Source organism: Bombina bombina, chromosome 6 (genome assembly GCF_027579735.1).
Source record: "Bombina bombina isolate aBomBom1 chromosome 6, aBomBom1.pri, whole genome shotgun sequence".
NCBI classification, from domain to species: Eukaryota; Metazoa; Chordata; class Amphibia; order Anura; family Bombinatoridae; genus Bombina; species Bombina bombina.
In genome coordinates this window covers 746,532,288-746,555,226 of record NC_069504.1, presented here as the reverse complement: position 1 = coordinate 746,555,226, position 22,939 = coordinate 746,532,288, and the positions used below count along the sequence as shown (strand labels likewise).

The 22,939-nt window shown below is 39.0% G+C and overlaps 1 protein-coding gene across 1 annotated transcript in view; it reads left to right on the top strand.

Annotated features, from left to right (window-relative positions):
• The window catches only part of PDE4A (phosphodiesterase 4A), a 373,112-nt gene that overhangs the window by 119,552 nt on the left and 230,621 nt on the right, over nucleotides 1-22,939 (top strand). The window lies entirely within an intron of this gene.

Genomic DNA, 22,939 nt, shown 5'->3' with positions numbered 1-22,939 from the left:
ATTCAGATCAACGATATACTCTCATATTCCATTACCTCTACTGATTCAGTACTGGTTTGGCTATCTGCTATATGTGGATGGGTGTCTTTCGGTAAGTATGTATCATTATTTAAGACACTCTCAGCTATGGTTTGGCACTTTATGTATTTATATAAAGTTCTAAATAAATGTATTGTACAATTTGCCATGAGTCAGGTCTATGTGTATTTCCCTTTGCAGTCTAACAGTTTCAGTATGAGAATCATGTTTAAGGAAGTTATTTTTTTTTTTTAAAGAAACATTTTTTTTCTTACCTGGGGTTTAGTTTTTTTTTCCAATTTGAGTTGTTTTTTTACTTAAAATTTGCGGGCAAATCTAGGCTCTTGAGGGCGCAAAATGCGATTATTTATTGCGTCATTTCCTGCGTCTTTATTGACGTTAGTTTGGCGCGAAGTCGCGCTTGTTATGACGCGAGTTGCGTCATTTCCGGATGTTGTTTGCCGCCAAAAAAATTTCACTTTGCATTGTGCGTCATACTTGGCGCCAAATATTTTTTTGGTTTTATTACCCCACTTCTTTTATGCTCCCTGCAATCTTTATAATCTAGAGAGCTATGCTGTTTGCTTTTCTGCTTATTTAGCATATGCATTTTTTCCCATTCCTGAAACTGCTATATGAGGAAATTGGATATTTTTGTTTAAATGTTATTTTTTCTTTTTTCATTTTGCAAGATATCTCAGTCTGATCGTGTCTCAGAAGCTACTTTAGGAACAATGCTGCATGAACACAGTTCTACCAAAGCTAAGTGTATCTGTTGTAAGATAGCTGAGATTATATCTCCGGCTATATCATGTAACAGTTGTCATTATAAGCTTTAGCATGCCGATAATGTTTCTATTAGTACTAGTACAGCAACTGTTGTTCCCTCGACATCTAATGTACATGATATCCCTGTTGATATACATATATATTGCTGATGCAATACAGAAGGCTATGTCTGCTATTCCACCTTCTAATAAACCTAAAAGGTCTTTTAAAACTTCTCATACTACTGATGTAATGACCGACAACATACTGAAATATCCTCCTCTGAAGAGGATCTCTCTGCTTCAGAAGATCCTATTTCAGACATTGAAATTGATAAATCTTCTTATCTTTTTAAGATTGAATATATTTGGTTGAAAGAAGTAATGGTTTACTTTGGGTATTGAGGAGTCTGATCCTCTTGATAGCAAAACCAGTAAACGTTTAAATTCTGTTTTTAAACTTTCTGTGATTACTCCTGAGGTTTTTCCTGTTCCAGATGCGGTTTCTGATGTGATTGCTAAAGACTGGTCTAAGCCTGGTGCTTCTTTTAATCCTTCTTCTAGGTTTAAGAAGTTATATCCTTTACCAGTGGCTAATTTGGAGTTTTGGAAAAACTCCCTAAGGTTGATGGGGCTATTTCTACTATTTCTAAACGTACTACTATTCCTATGGAAGATAGTACTTCTTTTAAGGATCCTTTAGATAGGAAGATTAAATCTTATCTAAGGAAAGCTCATTTACATTCTGGCTATATTGTCAGGCCCATTTCTATGGCTGATTTTGCGGCTGCATCAACCTTTTGGTTGGATAGCTTAGCACATCAGGAAGCAGATCCTGATTTGTCTAGCATTGTTTGTTTGCTTAAAAATGCTAATCATTTTATCTGTGATGCTATTTTTTATATCATCAAAATTAATGTTAAATCTATGTCTTTAGCTATTCTGGCTAGAAGAGCTTTATGGCTTAAATCATGGAATGCTGACATGGTATCTAAATCTAGATTACTATATCTATCTTTCCAGGGTAATAATTTATTTGGTTCTCAGTTGGACTCTATTATTTCCACTATCACTGGGGGGAAGAGAGTTTTTTTGCCCCAAGATAAAAAGTCTAAGGGTAAATCTAAAGCTACTAATCGGTTTCGTTCCTTACGTCAGAATAGAGAACAGAAAAACACTCCTTCCCCTAAGGACTCTGGCTCCAGTTGGAAGCCATCTTCAAGTTGGAATAAATCCAAGCCTTGTAAGAAACCAAAGCCAGCCTCCAAGACTGCATAAAGGTGTGGCCCTCAATCCAGTTCAACTGGTGGGTGGCAGATTGAAATTATTTCAAAACATTTGGGCAGATTCTGTTCAGAATCAGTGGATTCAGAGGATTGTTTCTCAAGGGTATCAAATAGGTTTCAGAGTAAGACCTACTGTGAGAAGATTCTTTCTCTCTCACGTTCCAACAAATCCTGTGAAAGCTCAGGCTTTTCTGAAGTGTGTTTCAGATCTGGAGCTTTCAGGGGTGAGTATACCAGTTCCACTTCAGGAACAGGGTTTGGGTTTTTATTCAAATCTATTCATTGTCCCAAAGAAAGAAAATTCATTCAGACCAGTTCTGGATCTGAAGTTTTGGAATCGTTTTGTAAGGGTCCCAACTTTCAAGATGGTGACTAAAAGGACTATTCTGCCTTTTGTTCAGCAAGGTCATTACATGTCCACAATAGACTTAGAAGACGTTTATCTTCACATTCCGATTTATCCAGATCACTATTTTTTTCTGAGATTCTCTTTTCTAGACAAGCATTACCAATTTGTCACTCTTCCATTTGGCCTAGCGCAGCTCCAAGAATCTTTTCAAAGGTTCTCGGTGCCCTTTTATCTGTAATCAGAGAGCAGGGTATTGCGGTGTTTCCTTATTTGGATGATATCTTGGTACTGGCTTAATCTTTTCATTTAGCAGAATCTTACAGAAATCAACTAGTGTTGTTTCTTCAAAGACATGGTTGGAGGATCAATTTACCAAAGAGTTTCTTGATTCCTAGACAAGGGTCACCTTTTTAGGTTTCCAGATAGCTTTATTGTCCATGACTCTGTCTTTAACAGACAAGAGACGAATGAAATTGGTTTCAGCCTGTCATAACCTTCAGTCTCGATCATTCCCTTCAGTGGCTATGTGCATGGAAGTTTTAGGTCTCATGACTGCAGCATCGGACGCGATCCCCTTTGCTCATTTTCATATGAGACCTCTGCAGCTTTGCATGCTGAATCAATAGTGCAGGGATTATACTCGGATATCATAATTGATATTCTTAAATCCCAGCATTCTACTCTCTCTAACTTGGTGGTTAGACAATCATTGTATAATTCAAGGGGCCTCTTTTGTTCGTCCTTCCTGGACTGAAGTCTCAACAGATGCAAGTCTTTCAGGTTGGGGAGCTATCTGGGAGTCTCTGACAGCACAAGGGGTTTGGAATCCTCTAGAGGCGAGGTTTCCAATCAATATCTTAGAACTCCGTGCTATTTTCAGGGCTCTTCAGGCTTGGCCTCTATTAAAGAGAGAACTTTTCATTCGCTTTCAGACAGACAATATCACAACTGTGGCATATGTCAATCATCAGGGAGGGACTCGCAGTCCTTTAGCAATGAAAGAAGTATCACAGATACTTTCTTGGGCGGACTCCAACTCTTGTCTAATTTCTGCGATTCATATCCCAGGTGTAGACAATTGGGAAGCGGATTATCTTAGCCGTCAGACTTTGCATCTGGGGGAGTGGTCTCTCCATCCAGATGTGTTTTTTCAGATTGTACAGATGTGGGGTCTTCCAGAAATAGATCTGATGGCTTCCCATCTAAACAGGAAACTTCCCACATACCTTTCCAGGTTCAGGGATCCTCAGGCGGAGATGATGGATACGTTAGCAGTTCCTTGATCTTACCAACTTGCTTATATTTTTCTGCCTCTAGTTCTTCTTCCAAGGGTGATCTCCAAGATCATAATGGAACAATTGCATGTGTTTCTGATAGCACCAGCATGGCCTCACAGTTTTTGGTATGCAGATCTTATCCGGATGTCCAGTTGCCAACCTTAGTCACTTCCTTTAAGGCCAGACCTTCTGTCTCAAGGGCCGTTTTTCCATCAGGATCTCAAATCACTAAATTTGAAGGTATGGAAATAAAACGTTTAGTGCTTAGTCATAGAGGTTTCTCTGACTCAGTGATCAATAATATGTTGCAGGCTCGTACGTCTGTTTCAAGGAAGATTTATTATCGGGTGTGGAAAACCTATATTTCACTGTGTCCTTCTCATAAATTCTCTTGTCATTCTTTTAGAATTCCTAGAATTTTACAGTTTCTTCAGGACGGTTTGGATAAAGGTTTGTCTGCAAGTACTTTGAAGGGACAAATCTCTGCTCTTTCTGTTTTATTTCATAGAAATATTACTAAACTTGGTCCATATCAAGCCTGTCTTATTAAGTCTATTTTTCCACCATGGAGTCTTAATTTGGTTTTGAAGGCTTTGCAGGATCCTCCTTTTGAGCCTATGCATTCTTTGGATATTAAACTACTTTCTTGGAAAGTGTTGTTCCTCTTGGCTATCTCTTCTGCTAGAAGAGTTTTTGAATTGTCTGCTCTCTCTTGTGAGTCTCCTTTTCTGATTTTCCATCAGGATATAGCTGATTTGCGGACTTCGTTTAAATTTGTTCCTAAGGTTGTGAATTCTAACAACATTAGTAGTGAAATTGTTGTTCCTTCTTTGTGTCCGAAACCTAAGAATTCTCTTGAGAAATTGCTTTGAAATACTACGTGGAGGCTACTAAGGATTTCAGGAAGACTTCTAGTCTATTTGTTGTCTTTTCTGGTTCTAGGAAAGGTCAGAAAGCCTCTGCCATTTCTTTGGCATCTTGGTTAAAGCTTTTGATTAACAAGGCTTATTTGGAGGCTGGACAGTCTCCGCCTCAGAGAATTACAGTTTATTCTACTAGATCAGTTGCCACTTCGTGGGCGTTTAAGAATAAAGCTTCAGTTGATCAGATTTGCAAAGCAGCAGCTTGGTCTTCTTTGCATACATTTACTAAATTTTACCATTTTGATGTATTTGCTTCTTCTGAAGCAGTCTTTGGTAGAAAAGTTCTTCAGGCAGCTGTCTGTTTGATTCTTCTGTTTATAAGAACTTATTTTGTGGATTTAATTTCTCAGCGGAAATAGCTGTTTTTATTTTATCCCTCCCTCTCTAGTGACTCTTCTGTGGACTTCCACATCTTGGGTATTTTATCCCATACGTCACTAGCTCATGGACTCTTTCCATTTACATGAAAGAAAGCATAATTTATGTAAGAGCTGATAAATTAATTTCTTTCATAATGGCAAGAGTCCATGAGACCCACCCTGTTTTTGGTGGTTATATTTTTTTTTGTTTAAAAGCACAATATTATTTTCCAGTTCCTCTTTTTTGTATGCGTTTTTACTCCTTTTTACACCTTACTACTTGGCTATACGTTAAACTGAAGTATGTGTGTGGTGGGAGGTGTATTTATAGGCATTTGAGGTTTGGGAAACTTTGCCCCTCCTGGTAGGAATGTATATCCCATACGTCACTAGCTCATGGACTCTTGCCAATATGAAACAAATGAATTTATCAGGTAAGTTCTTACATAAATTATGTTTTTTGCAAGTAGAGATATGTTTGGCTCTTGTAATGATCATTTAGCTCAAACTTTTGTGTTAGCATAGAAAAGCTGCCTTGAATTTGGTGAAAGCAAAGCCTTTTCAGCTAGTCAGCAATTTCAGTGATCACTGAAATGTTTTTTTTTGTTTTGTTTTTTTACTTCTGTTATCAATTTTGCTTCATTCTCTTAGTATCGTTTATTGAAAGAGCCACAATGCACTACTAGGAGATAGCTGAACACATGAGTAAGCCAATGAAATGAGGCATATATGTGCAGCCACCATTCAGCATCCAGCTCCTGACGCCTACGTAGGTATGCTTTTTAACAAAGGATACCAAGGGAACTTAGATAATAGAAGTAAATTGGAAAGTTGTTTAAAATTGTATGCTTTATCTGAATCATGAAAGAAAATATTTGGGTTTCATCTCCCTTTCAATACAGTATTGTCTATAATCGTTTTTATCACTTTGAGACACCCCCTTTCCCAGGAATATCTCTGTCCGCATTGTTGTTTGTTTTTTTTTGATGACATATCTTTAAGCAACCTACTATCTGTGTAAAACTTCCAGCTGCCTGAACTTCTGTATTTAACAAAGCCCTAATGGCCTATCCCTTAGAGGATAGGTGTTCACATTCACCCTAGAGGTCCGCCAACAGGCCACAGTTTCAGAATGTATAGGCATGCGCGCCTACTTCTAGCTATCATGGACTGAGGTTGGACACACTGTAATACAGAATAAAACACTTTATTTGAACAAGAATCTATGAATCTTGAAATAATTTTTCACATGATTACAATAATGTGATGATCATTATATTATTCTAGATCTGCAAGGCAGAGGATGATTTGTTCAGCTTAATCACAGAGTCTTACAAGGAGCTCACACTCCTGTGTCTCATAAGAGCTCACACTCCTACCTCATTTTACTCTTCAATAAAAGATACCAAGAGGACAAGGCAAATTTGATAACAGAAGTAAATTGGAAAATTGTTTAAAACTGCCTGCTCTATCTGAATCATGAAAGTTCAATTTTGACTTTACTTCCCCTTTAAGTAATACAGCATAAATAGGGAGAACATATAAAATGAACTAAAATCTGACACTAATGAAAGAGCACAACATAGAATTATTAAACACATTGGGTTTGTATAAGAAATCCTTTCTGCAATGGATTTTTCTAACTGCAGTCCATATCCAAAATCATCATTTTAATATAACATCCTATTTATGGATCTTGGCTCTTTACAGACAGATGTCCTCCCACTCAACAACCCCTGGCAAAATTCCTTGTGACATTCTCAGCCACAGGCCCGGAAACACTGTGTGACAATCTCTGAACTGGACCTAAAATGTTTTCCTAAAAATGTCTGAGCTATGTTTAAAATAGCTATGTGCAGATTAATAATAAATGAGAAAAACACATGCTCTGAAAAGAGTGAGGTGCAAGTGATATCAATGTTTTTATGCAGCTATCTCTGTCACTGAGTGAGCTCTGACCTTGACAAATGTACATCCACAGAAGCTGGAAAGAGCATTGCAATGAGAAATGATAGGAGCTGAGTCTAATGAGGGGCTGCACTTGCCAATATAGCAAGCAGGGACATGAAACACATAGCAGTGATAGGGAACAGATATTGCTAGTCTGTGTGTAGACTTTTATAAGACTCCGTGACTGAGCTGAACGAATCATCCTTTGCCTTGAAGATATAGAATATAATATAATGATCATCATATTATTGTAATTATGTGAAAAAATATTTCAAGATTCCTAGAATGCTGTGCAAATAGTGTTTTCCATCTAAAAGGGAGGAGAGTCCACGACTTCATTCATTACTGTTGGGAATTAACAACCTGGCCACCAGGAGGAGGCAGAAACACCCCAGCCAGGCTTAAATACCTCCCCCACTTCCCTCATCCCCCAGTCATTCTTTGACTTTCGTCACAGGAGGATTGCAGAGGAGAGCCAGAGTTTTGGAGTAGTCTTTTATGTGGCTATCTATCCTTCTCTGTTGATCTGTGGCGCTGGAGACATAGTGGTTTCTGTAGTCTGGGTCCTAGGAGGTGGTGAGTGCCCTGGCCATTGGTGGTATAAAGGTGCCTTTTTTATAAATAAAGTTAATCTACCCAAACGCGCAAGCGATGGAGGACTCTGACGCATTGGAGGGCTCTCCTTCCTTAACAAAGTCTCATTTCTGTGTTTATTGTGAGGAGGTTCTGGTAGATCAGCCTGCTCAACTATGTTCCACATGCCTTGATAAAGTTACAACATCTAAATGTAAATGGATGTCTAGTAATATTGAGCCGTCCACCTCTGAGGTGCGTTCCCTACATTCATCTCCGATTGCCATGCAACGCCCCAGGGTCCAACAGTTACCCCTTTCGGGAGAGATTCGTTGGCCTTCAGAATTTGAGGACCAACTGGAATCGGCGGTTTCAAAAGTGATCCATGCCTTACCACGTTCTGCTAAGCGCAAGCATAGGGTTTATCATAGAGGCCCGGCCCATGCCGATGGCTGATCCAGATGCTCTATACGATGACGAGGCCCACTCCAACTCTTCGGAGGAGGACCCTTCTTGGTCGGAGTCCGTGTCATCTAAGCCATCTAAGAGGAGCCTGGTTATAGGTTTAGGATGGAGAATTTGTGCTTTCTGCTACAACAGGTGCTTGCTACTCTGGATGTTCCGGAACCTAAGATACCGGAGGAACCTGCAATTCCTAAGCTTGACAAGGTATACAAGGACAGGGTAGTGCCTCAGTCTTTCCCGGTTCCCATTAAGATGGCAAATATTATTAAGAATGAATGGGAGTGATTAGGGTTGTCCTTTTCCCCTTCTTCTTTTCTTTCATGTAATTAACAAGAGTCCATGAGCTAGTGACGTATGGGATATACATTCCCACCAGGAGGGGCAAAGTTTCCCAAACCTTAAAATGCCTATAAATACACCCCTCACCACACCCACAAATCAGTTTTTACAAACTTTGCCTCCAAGGGAGGTGGTGAAGTAAGTTTGTGCTAGATTCTACGTTGATATGCGCTCCGCAGCAAGTTGGAGCCCGGTTTTCCTCTCAGCGTGCAGTGAATGTCAGAGGGATGTGAAGAGAGTATTGCCTATTGAATGCAGTGATCTCCTTCTACGGGGTCTATTTCATAAGGTTCTCTGTTATCGGTCGTAGAGATTCATCTCTTACCTCCCTTTTCAGATCGACGATATACTCTTATATTTACCATTACCTCTACTGATTCTCGTTTCAGTACTGGTTTGGCTTTCTACAAACATGTAGATGAGTGTCCTGGGGTAAGTAAGTCTTATTTTCTGTGACACTCTAAGCTATGGTTGGGCACTTTATTTATAAAGTTCTAAATATATGTATTCAAACATTTATTTGCCTTGACTCAGAATGTTCAACTTTCCTTATTTTCAGACAGTCAGTTTCATATTTGGGATTATGCATTGAATTATCATATTTTTCTTACCTCAAAAATTTGACTTTTTTCCCTGTGGGCTGTTAGGCTCGCGGGGGCTGAAAATGCTTCATTTTATTGCGTCATTCTTGGCGCGGACTTTTTTGGCGCAAAAATTCTTTTCCGTTCCGGCGTCATACGTGTCGCCGGAAGTTGCGTCATTTTTTGACGTTATTTTGCGCCAAAAATGTCGGCGTTCCGGATGTGGCGTCATTTTTGGCGCCAAAAGCATTTAGGCGCCAAATAATGTGGGCGTCTTATTTGGCGCTAAAAAATATGGGCGTCGCTTTTGTCTCCACATTATTTCAGTCTCATTTTTCATTTGCTTCTGGTTGCTAGAAGCTTGATATTTGGCTTTTTTTCCCATTCCTGAAACTGTCTTATAAGGAATTTGATCTATTTTGCTTTATATGTTGTTTTTTCTCTTACATATTGCAAGATGTCTCACGTTGCATCTGAGCCAGAAGATACTACAGGAAAACCACTGCCTGCTGGATCTACCAAAGCTAAGTGTATCTGCTGTAAACTTTTGGTATCAAAATATAAAATGAGAGGGCGCTAAAAGCAAGAATAAATACCACACTTAATCTCTAAAAAATTATGAGTTTAATAAACATAATTAAACATATATATGGCAAGTAAAAATTACTAACATCAAAAAATAGAAGGGACGTCTCCCTATAAAAAATAAATCTTAAAAATACCACCAATATATTCAGAAAAAATGTTAAAATTCCATTTATCATCCGTATGTATAAGGACAAAAAAGTATAGTCAAATCGATGTAGACCACTGGTAAAAATTGATCCGCAAATGCTCAGGGACCAGCAGTTGATAATGATCCAAAAAAAAAAGATTAACAATGTTGCATAACACTTTCAGTCATTTTGTGGCAATTCTTAAATAGATGAGTGCCTAAAGTTTAAAGACAGCGTTCCACCTTTTATATGCAATTATCAAAAGTACTTATGTATATGTTAAAAAGGGCGCTCCAGGGCGTCTTACCGTTTTCTTTTATCGGCTAAAAGCAGGCCGCTCAGCTTATGTAGTGAAGGTTCACCCGTGGTGATTGAGTGATATTCAAGCTTCCAGGTAAACTCCCACTAAGGTTTAACCGTCTCACAGCAAGCCGTTCTGACCACACTGGTGGCGGTTTCCTCTCGGTGGTTGAGCACGGTAATGGTCCGTGTCACTGGCTGGATCTGTCCTGACTGAGGTTAACACCTTACTTTGTACCTTTTAGTAACAACGGCTTCAGGACAAAATAGAAATTCTGGCAGCATGAAGTAACGGAGAATGTCAGTGAGTCCCGCACTTAGCGTGTATCACGCGCGGGATAAAAAGAACTAGGTACCTAGTGTCAGATATTTGCTCTTAGCAGGATAAGCAACTCTCCTTCTACGCGTTTCACCCAGCTGTGGGCTTTCTCAAGATAAAAGTTGCTCCCAGAACAAAGTTTAAAAACCTGCTGCTTCTCTTCTATTGGTCCGAGTTCTAATTGCTTTAAAAGGTGGATTTCATTTTAAGGTGGATTGTCCGTTTCTTCAACATTCTAAGAATTTGGCACTTGTTTAGCCATCTTGGAATATTTAAAAATGTTATAAATATTTTGATTAAAAAATTGGTATAACTTTAAAACATTTTATTTGGTGGTATTATAAAATTGATTGGTGGTATTTATAAATATATTCAAAAACTAAATAATATTCACAAAATTGCAATAATATATAGCAACACAAAATTGATTATTTAAAAATAAATAAATAAATAAATTAGAGGATTTATGGAGAATCAAGACCTTGTTTCTCGTATTGGCATTGTATGATATAACTACATAATTGTTATCACATGGATTTGTGTGTAATCCATATATCCTAGATTATTTCTAAATATTAGGAATACGCATATTTGGAACAAGGAATTTCTTATGTTTGAGAAAAAATAGAAATAATAAATATATGATGGTCTAGCTTCCTCCAATCATAATATATGTGAGGATTTTGATGAGTTTATCATAACTGTCTCTGGGAAGATTTATATTCCTAAAAAAGGGGACAGATCCATTTCTGAATTTAACCCAGCAGGGTGAAGGGAGTTATACTTATAAATAAATTCAGCTTCTTTTTTGAGGAGTTTATTTACAAAATTTCCTCCTCTCCAATCCCCTTTTACTATGTGGATACCCCAGAATTTAAAGTGTTCTAAGTTGTTGTTATGAATGTCTCTAAAATGTTTATAAAGGTGAGTGTCTAAATTACCTTTCTCAATATTGCATAGGTGTTCCCTAATCCTATCACGTAACATTCTTGTTGTTTCTCCAAAATACACTAAATTGCATGAACATTTTATAACATATATCACTCCCTTCTGTGAGCATCTTATTATATTTTTAATATCCAGTTTTTCCATTTTTTCGGTTATGTTTATGGAGCTGCTCTTTGTACTATATTTGCATGCTCTACATAAATGACATGGAAAGAAACCCTTCAAATTATGTCCATGTAGGTCTTTATCAGATGAGGTTATTGCATCTCCTTTGAGTTCACTGGGTGCTAAAATTTGTTTGAGGTTTTTGGCTTTTCTAAAAATAATTTTAGGTTTGACTGCTAGTACGTCTCCTATGATTGGATCCTTTTTTATAATATTCCAATGTTTATTTACAATTTTCTTTATGATTTGGTGATTCTCACTATAATCAGTGACCAGAGCCACATTATACTCATTGTTGGTATTCCTGGTCTCATGTTTGTCTTTGTATTCTAATAGTGACCTCCTGTCAGTATCATGTGCTTTTAGCCGATAAAAGAAAACGGTAAGACGCCCTGGAGCGCCCTTTTTAACATATACATAAGTACTTTTGATAATTGCATATAAAAGGTGGAACGCTGTCTTTAAACTTTAGGCACTCATCTATTTAAGAATTGCCACAAAATGACTGAAAGTGTTATGCAACATTGTTAATCATTTTTTTTTTTGGATCATTATCAACTGCTGGTCCCTGAGCATTTGCGGATAAATTTTTACCAGTGGTCTACATCGATTTGACTATACTTTTTTGTCCTTATACATACGGATGATAAATGAAATTTTAACATTTTTTAAAGAAGGGAGTGATATATGTTATAAAATGTTCATGCAATTTAGTGTATTTTGGAGAAACAACAAGAATGTTACGTGATAGGATTAGGGAACACCTATGCAATATTGAGAAAGGTAATTTAGACACTCACCTTTATAAACATTTTAGAGACATTCATAACAACAACTTAGAACACTTTAAATTCTGGGGTATCCACATAGTAAAAGGGGATTGGAGAGGAGGAAATTTTGTAAATAAACTCCTCAAAAAAGAAGCTGAATTTATTTATAAGTATAACTCCCTTCACCCTGCTGGGTTAAATTCAGAAATGGATCTGTCCCCTTCTTTAGGAATATAAATCTTCCCAGAGACAGTTATGATAAACTCATCAAAATCCTCACATATATTATGATTGGAGGAAGCTAGACCATCATATATTTATTATTTCTATTTTTTCTCAAACATAAGAAATTCCTTGTTCCAAATATGCGTATTCCTAATATTTAGAAATAATCTAGGATATATGGATTACACAAAAATCCATGTGATAACAATTATGTAGTTATATCATACAATGCCAATACGAGAAACAAGGTCTTGATTCTCCATAAATCCTCTAATTTATTTATTTATTTATTTTTAAATAATCAATTTTGTGTTGCTATATATTATTGCAATTTTGTGAATATTATTTAGTTTTTTAATATATTTATAAATACCACCAATCAATTTTATAATACCACCAAATAAAATGTTTTAAAGTTATACCAATTTTTTAATCAAAATATTTATAACATTTTTAAATATTCCAAGATGGCTAAACAAGTGCCAAATTCTTAGAATGTTGAAGAAACGGACAATCCACCTTAAAATGAAATCCACCTTTTAAAGCAATTAGAACTCGGACCAATAGAAGAGAAGCAGCAGGTTTTTAAACTTTGTTCTGGGAGCAACTTTTATCTTGAGAAAGCCCACAGCTGGGTGAAACGCGTAGAAGGAGAGTTGCTTATCCTGCTAAGAGCAAATATCTGACACTAGGTACCTAGTTCTTTTTATCCTGCGCGTGATACACGCTAAGTGCGGGACTCACTGACATTCTCCGTTACTTCATGCTGCCAGAATTTCTATTTTGTCCTGAAGCCGTTGTTACTAAAAGGTACAAAGTAAGGTGTTAACCTCAGTCAGGACAGATCCAGCCAGTGACACGGACCATTACCGTGCTCAACCACCGAGAGGAAACCGCCACCAGTGTGGTCAGAACGGCTTGCTGTGAGACGGTTAAACCTTAGTGGGAGTTTACCTGGAAGCTTGAATATCACTCAATCACCACGGGTGAACCTTCACTACATAAGCTGAGCGGCCTGCTTTTAGCCGATAAAAGAAAACGGTAAGACGCCCTGGAGCGCCCTTTTTAACATATACATAAGTACTTTTGATAATTGCATATAAAAGGTGGAACGCTGTCTTTAAACTTTAGGCACTCATCTATTTAAGAATTGCCACAAAATGACTGAAAGTGTTATGCAACATTGTTAATCATTTTTTTGGATCATTATCAACTGCTGGTCCCTGAGCATTTGCGGATCAATTTTTACCAGTGGTCTACATCGATTTGACTATACTTTTTTGTCCTTATACATACGGATGATAAATGGAATTTTAACATTTTTTCTGAATATATTGGTGGTATTTTTAAGATTTATTTTTTATAGGGAGACGTCCCTTCTATTTTTTGATGTTAGTAATTTTTACTTGCCATATATATGTTTAATTATGTTTATTAAACTCATAATTTTTTAGAGATTAAGTGTGGTATTTATTCTTGCTTTTAGCGCCCTCTCATTTTATATTTTGATACTCTGTTTTCTATATAGCCATTTGGAGAGGTGGTTAGGGAGAGGCCTGGATTAATTTTTAGACCTTAGCGCTTTATAACACTTGTTTTTTAATTTCCCTGTAAACTTTTGGTAGCTATTCCTCCAGCTGTTGTTTGTAATAATTGTCATGACAAACTTGTTAAAGCAGATAATATTTCCTTTAGTGATGTACCATTGCCTGTTGCAGTTCCCTCAACATCTAAGGTGCAGAATGTCCCTGATAACATAAGAGATTTTGTTTCTAAATCCATAAAGAAGGCTTTGTCTGTTATTTCTCCTTCTAGTAAACGTAAAAAGTCTTTTAAATCTTCTCTCTCTACAGATGAATTTTTTAAATGAACACCATCATTCTGATTCTTTGGACTCTTCTGGTTCAGAGGATTCTATCTCAGAGATTGATGCTGATAAATCTTCATATTTATTTAAGATGGAATTTATTCGCTCTTTACTTAAAGAAGTACTAATTGCTTTAGAATTAGAGGATTCTAGTCCTCTTGATACTAATTCTATACGTTTGGATAAGGTTTTTAAAGCTCCTGCGGTTATTCCAGAAGTCTTTTCTGTTCCTAATGCTATTTCTGCAGTAATTTCCAAGGAATGGGATAAATTGGGTAATTCATTTACTCCTTCTAAACGTTTTAAGCAATTATATCCTGTTCCGCCTGACAGGTTAGAATTTTGGGACAAAATCCCTAAAGTTGATGGGGCTATTTCTACCCTTGCTAAACGTACTACCATTCCTACGTCAGATGGTACCTCGTTTAAGGATCCTTTAGATAGAAAAATTGAATCTTTTCTAAGAAAAGCTTATCTATGTTCAGGTAATCTTCTTAGACCTGCTATATCATTGGCTGATGTTGCTGCAGCTTCAACTTTTTGGTTGGAAACTCTAGCGCAACAAGTAACAAATCGTGATTCTCATGATATTATTATTCTTCTCCAGCATGCTAATAATTTTATCTGTGATGCCATTTTTGATATTATTAGAGTTGATGTTAGGTTTATGTCTCTGGCTATCTTAGCCAGAAGAGCTTTATGGCTTAAGACCTGGAATGCTGATATGGCTTCTAAATCAACTCTACTTTCCATTTCTTTCCAGGGAAACAAATTATTTGGTTCTCAGTTGGATTCTATTATTTCAACTGTTACTGGTGGGAAAGGAACTTTTTTACCACAGGATAAAAGATCTAAAGGTAAAAACAGGGCTAACAATCGTTTTCGATCCTTTCGTTTCAACAAAGAACAAAAGCCTGATCCTTCGTCCTCAGGAGCAGTTTCAGTTTGGAAACCATCTCCAGTCTGGAATAAATCCAAGCCTGCTAGAAAGGCAAAGCCTGCTTCTAAGTTCACATGAAGGTACGGCCCTCATTCCAGTTCGGCTGGTAGGGGGCAGGTTACGTTTTTTCAATGAAATTTGGATCAATTCTGTTCACAATCTTTGGATTCAGAACATTGTTTCAGAAGGGTACAGAATTGGTTTCAAGATGAGACCTCCTGCAAAGAGATTTTTTCTTTCCCGTGTCCCAGTAAATCCAGTGAAAGCTCAAGCATTTCTGAATTGTGTTTCAGATCTAGAGTTGGCTGGAGTAATTATGCCAGTTCCAGTTCCGGAACAGGGGATGGGGTTTTATTCAAATCTCTTCATTGTACCAAAGAAGGAGAATTCCTTCAGACCAGTTCTGGATCTAAAATTATTGAATCGTTATGTAAGGATACCAACGTTCAAGATGGTAACTGTAAGGACTATATTGCCTTTTGTTCAGCAAGGGAATTATATGTCCACAATAGATTTACAGGATGCATATCTGCATATTCCGATTCATCCAGATCATTATCAGTTCCTGAGATTCTCTTTTCTAGACAAGCATTACCAATTTGTGGCTCTACCGTTTGGCCTTGCTACAGCTCCAAGAATTTTCACAAAGATTCTCGGTGCCCTTCTGTCTGTAATCAGAGAACAGGGTATTGTGGTATTTCCTTATTTGGACGATATCTTGGTACTTGCTCAGTCTTTACATTTAGCAGAGTCTCATACGAATCGACTTGTGTTGTTTCTTCAAGATCATGGTTGGAGGATCAATTTACCAAAAAGTTCTTTAATTCCTCAAACAAGGGTAACCTTTCTGGGTTTCCAGATAGATTCAGTGTCCATGACTCTGTCTTTAACAGACAAGAGACGTCTAAAATTGATTACAGCTTATCGAAACCTTCAGTCTCAATCATTCCCTTCGGTAGCCTTATGCATGGAAATTCTAGGTCTTATGACTGCTGCATCGGACGCGATCCCCTTTGCTCGTTTTCACATGCGACCTCTTCAGCTCTGTATGCTGAACCAATGGTGCAGGGATTACACGAAGATATATCAATTAATATCTTTAAAACCGATTGTTCGACACTCTCTAACGTGGTGGACAGATCACCTTCGTTTAATTCAGGGGGCTTCTTTTGTTCTTCCGACCTGGACTGTAATTTCAACAGATGCAAGTCTCACAGGTTGGGGAGCTGTGTGGGGATCTCTGACGGCACAAGGAGTTTGGGAATCTCAGGAGGTGAGATTACCGATCAATATTTTGGAACTCCGTGCAATTTTCAGAGCTCTTCAGTTTTGGCCTCTTCTGAAGAGAGAATCGTTCATTTGTTTTCAGACAGACAATGTCACAACTGTGGCATACATCAATCATCAAGGAGGGACTCACAGTCCTCTGGCTATGAAAGAAGTATCTCGAATTTTGGTTTGGGCGGAATCCAGCTCCTGTCTAATCTCTGCGGTTCATATCCCAGGTGTAGACAATTGGGAAGCGGATTATCTCAGTCGCCAAACGTTGCATCCAGGCGAATGGTCTCTTCACCCAGAGGTATTTCTTCAGATTGTTCAAATGTGGGGGCTCCCAGAGATAGATCTGATGGCCTCTCATCTAAACAAGAAACTTCCCAGGTATCTGTCCAGATCCCGGGATCCTCAGGCGGAGGCAGTGGATGCATTATCACTTCCTTGGAAGTATCATCCTGCCTATATCTTTCCGCCTCTAGTTCTTCTTCCAAGAGTAATCTCCAAGATTCTGAGGGAATGCTTGTTTGTTCTGCTAATAGCTCCGGCATGGCCTCACAGGTTTTGGTATGCGGATCTTGTCCGGATGGCATCTTGCCAACCATGGACTCTTCCGTTAAGACCAGACCTTCTGTCGCAAGGTCCTTTTTTCCATCAGGATCTGAAATCCTTAAATTTAAAGGTATGGAGATTGAACGCTTGATTCTTGGTCAAAGAGGTTTCTCTGACTCCGTGATTAATACTATGTTACAGGCTCGTAAATCTGTATCTCGAGAGATATATTATAGAGTCTGGAAGACTTATATTTCTTGGTGTCTTTCTCATCATTTTTCTTGGCATTCTTTTAGAATACCGAGAATTTTACAGTTTCTTCAGGATGGTTTAGATAAGGGTTTGTCCGCAAGTTCTTTGAAAGGACAAATCTCCGCTCTTTCTGTTCTTTTTCACAGAAAGATTGCTATTCTTCCTGATATTTATTGTTTTGTACAAGCTTTGGTTCGTATAAAACCTGTCATTAAGTCAATTTCTCCTCCTTGGAGTTTGAAGTTGGTTCTGGGAGCTCTTCAAGCTCCTCCGTTTGAACCTATGCATTCATTGGACATTAAATTACTTTCTTGGAAAGTTTTGTTCCTTTTGGCCATCTCTTCTGCTAGAAGAGTTTCTGAATTATCTGCTCTTTCTTGTGAGTCTCCTTTTCTGATTTTTCATCAGGATAAGGCGGTGTTGCGAACTTCTTTTGAATTTTTACCTAAAGTTGTGAATTCCAACAACATTAGTAGAGAAATTGTGGTTCCTTCATTATGTCCTAATCCTAAGAATTCTAAGGAGAAATCGTTGCATTCTTTGGATGTTGTTAGAGCTTTGAAATTTTATGTTGAAGCTACGAAATCTTTCCGTAAGACTTCTAGTCTATTTGTTATCTTTTCCGGTTCTAGGAAAGGCCAGAAAGCTTCTGCCATTTCTTTGGCATCTTGGTTGAAATCTTTAATTCATCTTGCCTATGTTGAGTCGGGTAAAATTCCGCCTCAGAGAATTACAGCTCATTCTACTAGGTCAGTATCTACTTCCTGGGCGTTTAGGAATGAAGCTTCGGTTGACCAGATCTGCAAAGCAGCAACTTGGTCCTCTTTGCATACTTTTACTAAATTCTACCATTTTGATGTATTTTCTTCTTCTGAAGCAGTTTTTGGTAGAAAAGTTCTTCAGGCAGCGGTTTCAGTTTGAATCTTCTGCTTATGTTTTTTGTTAAACTTTATTTTGGGTGTGGATTATTTTCAGCAGGAATTGGCTGTCTTTATTTTATCCCTCCCTCTCTAGTGACTCTTGTGTGGAAAGATCCACATCTTGGGTAGTCATTATCCCATACGTCACTAGCTCATGGACTCTTGTTAATTACATGAAAGAAAACATAATTTATGTAAGAACTTACCTGATAAATTCATTTCTTTCATATTAACAAGAGTCCATGAGGCCCACCCTTTTTTGTGGTGGTTATGATTTTTTTGTATAAAGCACAATTATTCCAATTCCTTATTTTATATGCTTCGCACTTTTTTTCTTATCACCCCACTTCTTGGCTATTCGTTAAACTGATTTGTGGGTGTGGTGAGGGGTGTATTTATAGGCATTTTAAGGTTTGGGAAACTTTGCCCCTCCTGGTGGGAATGTATATCCCATACGTCACTAGCTCATGGACTCTTGTTAATATGAAAGAAATGAATTTATCAGGTAAGTTCTTACATAAATTATGTTTTTTTTAAAAACTGTTCCCTATTCCGGACTCTCAGCTTGAGCTGTGGGGGACCATCCCTAAGGTGGATGGGGCCATTTATACGCTCGCGAAGCGGAAAGCTATTCCCCTCGAGGATAGTTTGTCGTTTAAGGAGCCCATGGATAAAAAGCTGGAAAACATGTTGAGAAAGATGTTTCAGCACACAGAGTTTGTTTTTCAGCCATCTCAAACACTGGCGGCGGAGGAGCCTGGTTATAGGTTTATGATGGAGAATTTGTTCTTTCTGCTACAGCAGGTGCTTGCTACTCTGGAGGTTCCAGAACCTAAGATACCGGAGGAACCTGCGATTCCTAAGCTTGGCAAGGTATACAAGGACAGGGTAGTGCCTCAGTCTTTCCCGGTTACCGTTAAGTTGGCAAATATTATTAAGAATGAATGGGAGCGATTAGGGTCGTCCTTTTGCCCTTCTTCTTTTTTTAAACAACTGTTCCCCGTTCAGGACTCTCAGCTTGAGCTGTGGGGGAACAATCCCTAAGGTGGATAGGGCCATTTATACGCTCACAAAGCGGACGACTATTCCCCTTGAGGATAGTTCATCGTTTAAGGAGCCCATGGATAAAAAGCATGTTGAGAAAGATGTTTCAGCACACAGGGTTTGTTTTTCAGCCAGCAGCGGCCGTTGTGGCGGTTGCTGGAGCTGCAACATATTGGTGTGAATCCCTGTGTGAAATGGTCAAGGGGGAGACATCCATCGACGAGATACAGGAGAAGATTAAGGCGCTGAAGGTCGCCAATTCTTTCATCTGTGATGCCAATATGCAAATTATTCACCTGAATGCTAAGGTGTCAGGTTTTTCTGCTTTAGCACGCAGGGCTCTGTGGCTAAAATCATGGTCTGCGGACATGACCTCTAAAGCGAGGCTGTTGTCCCTGCCTTTTCAAGGAAAAATCCTGTTTGGTCCAGGATTGGATTTGATTATTTTCCCAGTTACGGGAGGCAAGGGAGCTTTCCTACCGCAGGATAAGAAGGCTAAGCCTAAGGGATCTACTTTTTGTACTTTCGTGCGGACAAGGCCCAGCGCTAGCAACCCTCAGCGAAAGCGGACTAGTCCAAGTGATCTTGGAAGCTGGCTCAATCTTGGAATAAGTTCAAGCAGAGCAAGAAGCCTGCCGAGACGAAATCGGTATGAAGGGGCTGCCCCCGACCGGTCTCCGGATCACGTAGGGGGCAGATTATCTCTATTCTCAGAAACCGGGAGGGTAAAAATGCGGACCCTAATCAGAGGGCACCACAGCCTGCAAAACCTTTCTCCCAAAAACAGCTTCCACAGAAGCAAAAACGTCAAACTTGTAAAACTTTGCAAAAAGTGTGTAAGGAGGACCAGGTAGCCGCCTTACAAATTTGCTCCATAGAGGCTTCATTCTTGAAGGCAGAAGACGAAGCCACAGCTTTAGTTGAATGAGCCGTGATCCTCTGAGGGGGAACGAGAAGCTCCCTAGCAATGAGGGAAGTATCTTGGATTCTGGAATGGGCAGAGACTCACAATTGTTCGCTCTCAGCGATCCACATTCTGGGTGTGGACAACTGGGAAGCGGATTTTCTCAGCAGACAGTTGAGTTGTTTCATCCGGGGGTATGGTCTCTCCATCCTGAGGTGTTTGCGGAGATCTGCAACAGATGGGGGACGCCGAAGATAGACCTCATGGCGTCCAGACTCAACTTCAATCTACCCAGATACAGGTCGCGGTCCAAGGACCCACAGGCAGAGCTGATAGATGCCTTAGCGGTGCCTTGGGAATTCAAACTAATTTACATATGTCCACAGTTGCCACTTCTTCCTCGAGTGGTGGCCTGCATCAAACAGGAGCAAGCTTTGACTATTCTGATTGCTCCGTTGTGGCCACGGAGGACGTGGTTTGCGGATCTGGTGGGGATGTCTTCCATGGAGGTTACCCTGGCGCAGAGATCTGCTGGTTCAGGGTCCCTTTCTACACCAAAATCTCTATTCTCTGAGGCTGACTGCGTGGGGATTGAACGCCTAGTCTTGGTCAAGAGAGGTTTTTCTGAGAGAGTAATTGATACTCTCATCCAGGCCAGGAAGCTGGTCACTCGTCTCATCTATGATAAGGTATGGATTACCTACTTATCCTGGTGCAAGGAACGTGGATATCCCTGGCACAAGGTTAGGGTGTCCAGGATTCTGGCCTTTCTCCAGGATGGACTGGATAAGGGTCTTGCTGCCAGTTTCTTAAGCGGACAGATTTTGGCGTTGTCGGGGCTGTTACACAAGAAGCTAGCGGAGCTTCCTGATATTCAGTCCTTTGTTCAGGCTCTGTCTAGGATCAGACCTGTCTTTAGAAATGCCGCTCCTCCTTGGAGCTTAAACTTGGTTCTTAAGGTTTTGCAGATGGCTCTGTTTGAGCCTATGCATGCGCTTGACATTAAGATTCTTTCCTGGAAGGTTCTTTTTCTTCTGGCTATTGCATTGGCTTGCAGGGCCTTTGAGTTAGCGGCCTTGCAATCTGAGCCCCCTTACCTGTTTTTTCACGCTGATAAGACTGTGCTTCGCACTGGGTTGGTATTTCCTCACAAGGTGGTGTCAGATTGTAAAATCAATCAGGAGATAGTAGTTCCTTCCTTGTGTCCTAACCCTTCTTTGTCTAAGGAAAGGTTACTGCATAACTTGGATGTGGTTCAAGCCTTGAAGTTTTATCTTCAGGCCACGAAAGATTTCAGAAAGACTTTGTCCTTATTTGTGGTGTATTCAGGGAAACGTAGGGGACAGAAGGCCTCTTCCACTTCTCTTTCTTTTTGGTTGAGGAGCGTTATCCGTTAGGCCTATGAGACAACGGGACATAAGCCTCCTCAGAGGATTACGGCTCACTCAACTAGAGCTGTGACCTCTTCTTGGGCCTTTAAGAACGAGGCCTCTGTGGATCAGATTTGTAAGGTGTCTACTTGGTTCTCCTTACACACTTTTACAAAGTTTAACAAATTTGATGTCTTTGCTTCGGCAGAAGCTGTGTTTGGGAGAAAGGCTCTACAGGCCGTGGTGCCCTCAGTATAGGGTCCGCCTCCTTTTACCCTCCTGTTTTTTGTTCATTCAGTGTCCTCTAGAGCTTGGGTATTTGTTCCCACAAGTAATGAATGAAGCAGTGGACTCTCCTCCCATTAAGATGGAAAATATAAATTATGCTTACCTGATAATTTAATTTCCATCTGTGGGAGGAGAGTATAATATTTTTCTTCTGGCACCGTTTATACCCTAATATTTCTCCTACTGTTCCTTGTTCCCTTGGCAGAATGACTGGGGGATGAGGGGAGTGGGGGAGGTATTTAAGCCTTTGGCTGGGGTGTCTTTGCCTCCTCCTGGTGGCCAGGTTCTTATTTCCCACAAGTAATGAATGAATCAGTGGACTCTCCTCCCACAGATAGAAATGAAATTATTAGGTAAGCATAATTTATGTGTTTTTTTTTAAATTATTTTTTTCATAGTAAAATACTTAAGAAAATTTTTAAAATTAATTTTAATATGTATTTTTTAATAATTGTACAGCCCCCTTCTAGATGTAAACAGTTCCCTATAGTTCTGCAGAGGTAAATGGATTTATGATTAAAAGCTGCAAAAATACTTCAAACATACCCAATGATCCACACACTCGCATATGCTATGACACCTATATATTACGTAGTATAAAATACAAAATACTTGTGTACCCAAGAAGCAAATTCCTGAATGCACAGCTATGGAATAATATATAGGATTCACAATCTAATTTCACAGTATTTGTCTGTATTTCACTTTGTGAAATGTTCAGAATGCCCCTGAGGGAGTTAGTTTTCACTTAAAGGGACATGAAACCCAACATTTTTATTTTATGATTCAGACAGAGCATACAATTTGAAGAAAAGTTTCCAATTTCCTTCTATTATCAAATTTGCTTTGTTTCCATTGTATTCTTTTTTTTAAAGAGATACCTAGGTAGGTTACTGGAGCAGTGCATGGCAGGAATTAGGGCTGCCATCTAGTGCCCTTGTAAATTAATAGCATTCATGCAATGAGTAGACCTGTCTAATTGAATACATAAGCACATGCCTATTTCATTTTTAAAGAGACATGAAAGCCAAAACTAAACTTTCATGGATTAAATAGAGGATGCGATTTTAACCCCTCAATGACCACGCTGTACCTTGTATGTTGCTGGTCATTTAGGGTTTGTTGGCTCATAATAGCGTGGGTCTTGCTGACAGCGGTAAGACCGCACTATTATGACCTCTGTCCTTACTACAGGCCTCT